General features: G+C 23.8%; 1 non-coding gene across 1 annotated transcript in view; it reads right to left on the bottom strand.

The window, feature by feature from the left end:
• Positions 1-400, bottom strand: part of LOC128924083 (small subunit ribosomal RNA) — a 1,990-nt gene extending 1,590 nt beyond the window's left edge. The window contains exon 1 of the ribosomal RNA XR_008472776.1: positions 1-400. This exon is cut by the window's left edge and continues 1,590 nt beyond it. This is a non-coding gene — a ribosomal RNA (small subunit ribosomal RNA).
• Between the last annotated feature and the right edge of the window lie 4,600 nt (positions 401-5,000).

Consider the following 5,000-nt stretch of genomic DNA (forward strand, 5'->3'; position numbering starts at 1 on the left):
AGGCTCCCTCTCCGGAATCGAACCCTGATTCCCCGTTACCCGTTGCAACCATGGTAGTCCTAGATACTACCATCAAAAGTTGATAGGGCAGACATTTGAAAGATCTGTCGTCGGTACGAGACCATACGATCTGCAAGTTATCTAGAGTTCAACCAATATAACGATCTTACGATCGCTTGGTTTTAGCCTAATAAAAGCACACGTTCCAAAAGGTCCGTGTTTATTTTGCATGTATTAGCTCTAGAATTACCACAGTTATCCAAGTAACTGTTAACGATCTATGGAACCATAACTGATATAATGAGCCTTTTGCGGTTTCACTTTTAATTTGTTTGTACTTAGACATGCATGGCTTAATCTTTGAGACAAGCATATAACTACTGGCAGGATCAACCAGAATAATATTTTTTATTCATTTATATAATATTTTTTATACTATATAAATTTTTATAATGATATTTTCAATATTTGAAAATTAAGTACACGACATATACACAATGCAAAGGAGAACGAAATCGCGACAATAAATAATTATGAAATTTCTTCTACTATGGTCGGATTAAATAATTTACTTCATGTCATTTAAATTTCATATTATTGTATTATTTATTGCGGTCTTATTCGGACTTTGAGACTGTGTATCTTATCGTGAGAAAGAATTTTCGTTCTCTATACATATATAATATAATTATTAATGTAAGGACGATGTTTCTTCTTGTATTTGTTAAACTTTCAAATAATATCATTTTTTATACATTTTACTTTATTTCAATGCATATAGTGTATATATCTTTTTTTAAGAGTATATACGTTTTTCTTTTGATTTGAAATTAATAATTTCAATTCAATTATTTTTCATTTTATTTCATATATGATATGAAAGTATTCGAGCGTAATAATATAAATATTTAACTTTATTGAATTTTATTCTTTACCCACATATATTTTATGTGAATAGAAGAACAAACCCCAAAAAAAGTTAAATTAAAAAAAAAACGACTACATTATGTTAGGTATAGAAGAATAATCTCAATTAATAACATTTCATTATTAACAAAATTATTTCTATTTAAACCAACTGTAGCAAACCAGGAATAAATTTTTTTGCTCTCATTTATATATTACACTTAAATACTTTTATAAATATATGAAAATAATTTTCATATAAGTACTAAGTATGCAATTTCATACAAGTATTAAAATTTTCATACAAGTACTAATGTTGAAGTTTCATACAACATATATGTTTTCTGCCACGTACACCTCACCAACCGGAAATCGTATGGAGAAAATCTTTTTAACCATATAAAAGTTTTAAATTCATATATATACAAGTAATTTATATCATTTTCTATGAGCATTATGCTTATAAGAAATATTACAACATCAAAAATAGCTTAACATTTATTTTTTTTTTTAAATTTTTTGTACTTATATGAAAATTATTTAGTTGTATGAATTCATACACTTAGTACTTATATGAAAATTAGTATCTATATGAAAATTAATTAGTATTTATATGAAATTTATTAAGTATCTATATGAAAATTATTTAGTATTTATATGAAAATTATTTACTTGTATGAATTCATAAACTTAGTATCTATATGAAAATTATTTAGTATTTATATGAAAATTTTTTACTTGTATGAATTCATAAACTTAGTATCTATATGAAAATTATTTAGTATTTATATGAAAATTTTTAACTTGTATGAATTCATTAACTTAGTATCTATATGAAAATTATTTAGTATTTATATGAAAATTTTTAACTTGTATGAATTCATTAACTTAGTATCTATATGAAAATTATTTAGTATTTATATGAAAATTATTTACTTGTATGAATTCATAAACTTAGTATCTATATGAAAATTATTTAGTATTTATATGAAAATTTTTAACTTGTATGAATTCATTAACTTAGTATCTATATGAAAATTATTTAGTATTTATATGAAAATTTTTAACTTGTATGAATTCATTAACTTAGTATCTATATGAAAATTATTTAGTATTTATATGAAAATTTTTAACTTGTATGAATTCATTAACTTAGTATCTATATGAAAATTATTTAGTATTTATATGAAAATTATTTACTTGTATGAATTCATAAACTTAGTATCTATATGAAAATTATTTAGTATTTATATGAAAATTTTTTACTTGTATGAATTCATAAACTTAGTATCTATATGAAAATTATTTAGTATTTATATGAAAATTTTTAACTTGTATGAATTCATAAACTTAGTATCTATATGAAAATTATTTAGTATTTATATGAAAATTTTTTACTTGTATGAATTCATAAACTTAGTATCTATATGAAAATTATTTAGTATTTATATGAACATTTTTTACTTGTATGAATTCATAAACTTAGTATCTATATGAAAATTATTTAGTATTTATATGAAAATTTTTAACTTGTATGAATTCATTAACTTAGTATCTATATGAAAATTATTTAGTATTTATATGAAAATTTTTTACTTGTATGAATTCATAAACTTAGTATCTATATGAAAATTATTTAGTATTTATATGAAAATTTTTAACTTGTATGAATTCATTAACTTAGTATCTATATGAAAATTAATTAGTATTTATATGAAATTTATTAAGTATCTATATGAAAATTATTTAGTATTTATATGAAAATTATTTACTTGTATGAATTCATAAACTTAGTATCTATATGAAAATTATTTAGTATTTATATGAAAATTTTTTACTTGTATGAATTCATAAACTTAGTATCTATATGAAAATTATTTAGTATTTATATGAAAATTTTTAACTTGTATGAATTCATTAACTTAGTATCTATATGAAAATTATTTAGTATTTATATGAAAATTTTTAACTTGTATGAATTCATTAACTTAGTATCTATATGAAAATTATTTAGTATTTATATGAAAATTATTTACTTGTATGAATTCATAAACTTAGTATCTATATGAAAATTATTTAGTATTTATATGAAATTTTTTTACTTGTATGAACGTGGTTTCGGCGTTTTGGCTCTTTATATGGGGTTTCGGCTCTTCGCAAATAGGGACAGTAGGAATCTCCTGAATTCCTTTTTGCGCGTCACTAATAAGATGACGATGCATTTGGCTACGTAAATAAAATCATTTTTATGCCCGCCGTTTAACCAAACTTAGTTTTTTTTATATGCAAATATACGTGGTTTCGGCGTTTTGGCTCTTTATATGTGGTTTCGGCTCTTCGCAAATAGGGACAGTAGGAATCTCCTGAATTCCTTTTTGCGCGTCACTAATAAGATGACGATGCATTTGGCTACGTAAATAAAATCATTTTTATGCCCGCCGTTTAACCAAATTTAGTTTTTTTTATATGCAAATATACGTTTTTTCGGCCTTTTGGCTCTTTATATGTGGTTTCGGCTCTTCGCAAATAGGGACAGTAGGAATCTCCTGAATTCCTTTTTGCGCGTCACTAATAAGATGACGATGCATTTGGCTACGTAAATAAAATCATTTTTATGCCCGCCGTTTAACCAAACTTAGTTTTTTTTATATGCAAATATACGTGGTTTCGGCGTTTTGGCTCTTTATATGTGGTTTCGGCTCTTCGCAAATAGGGACAGTAGGAATCTCCTGAATTCCTTTTTGCGCGTCACTAATAAGATGACGATGCATTTGGCTACGTAAATAAAATCATTTTTATGCCCGCCGTTTAACCAAACTTAGTTTTTATATTATACAATATACCATTATATTAATTTTTGTATATTTCAATTGCTTTTCAGTATATTGTAAAAGTCGTTTGATAACTTTGCGTTCAAAGCTGTATCTTTATGTTAAGGTTCTCTCTAACAACTATTCAATATACCATTATATATTCATTTTTGTATATTTCAATTGTTTTTCAGTATATTGTAATAGTCGTTTGATAACAATCTATATAACACTACCTTATGTTCTCAATGAATATTGAGAAATAAAGTACTTTGCGTTCAAAAATCTGTATCTTTATGTTATAAGATTCTCTCTAACAACTATACAATATATTAATTTTTGTATATTTCACAATTGTTTTTCAGTATATTGTAATAGTCGTTTGATAACAATCTATATAACACTACCTTATGTTCTCAATGAATATTGAGAAATAAAGTACTTTGCGTTCAAAAATCTGTATCTTTATGTTATAAGATTCTCTCTAACAACTATACAATATATTAATTTTTGTATATTTCACAATTGTTTTTCAGTATATTGTAATAGTCGTTTGATAACAATCTATATAACACTACCTTATGTTCTCAATGAATATTGAGAAATAAAGTACTTTGCGTTCAAAAATCTGTATCTTTATGTTATAAGATTCTCTCTAACAACTATACAATATATTAATTTTTGTATATTTCACAATTGTTTTTCAGTATATTGTAATAGTCGTTTGATAACAATCTATATAACACTACCTTATGTTCTCAATGAATATTGAGAAATAAAGTACTTTGCGTTCAAAAATCTGTATCTTTATGTTATAAGATTCTCTCTAACAACTATACAATATATTAATTTTTGTATATTTCACAATTGTTTTTCAGTATATTGTAATAGTCGTTTGATAACAATCTATATAACACTACCTTATGTTCTCAATGAATATTGAGAAATAAAGTACTTTGCGTTCAAAAATCTGTATCTTTATGTTATAAGATTCTCTCTAACAACTATACAATATATTAATTTTTGTATATTTCACAATTGTTTTTCAGTATATTGTAATAGTCGTTTGATAACAATCTATATAACACTACCTTATGTTCTCAATGAATATTGAGAAATAAAGTACTTTGCGTTCAAAAATCTGTATCTTTATGTTATAAGATTCTCTCTAACAACTATACAATATATTAATTTTTGTATATTTCACAATTGTTTTTCAGTATATTGTAATAGTCGTTTGATAACAATCTATATAACACTACCTTATGTTCTCAATGAATATTG

Source organism: Zeugodacus cucurbitae, unplaced genomic scaffold, assembly GCF_028554725.1.
Source record: "Zeugodacus cucurbitae isolate PBARC_wt_2022May unplaced genomic scaffold, idZeuCucr1.2 ctg00000274.1, whole genome shotgun sequence".
Taxonomy (NCBI): domain Eukaryota; kingdom Metazoa; phylum Arthropoda; class Insecta; order Diptera; family Tephritidae; genus Zeugodacus; species Zeugodacus cucurbitae.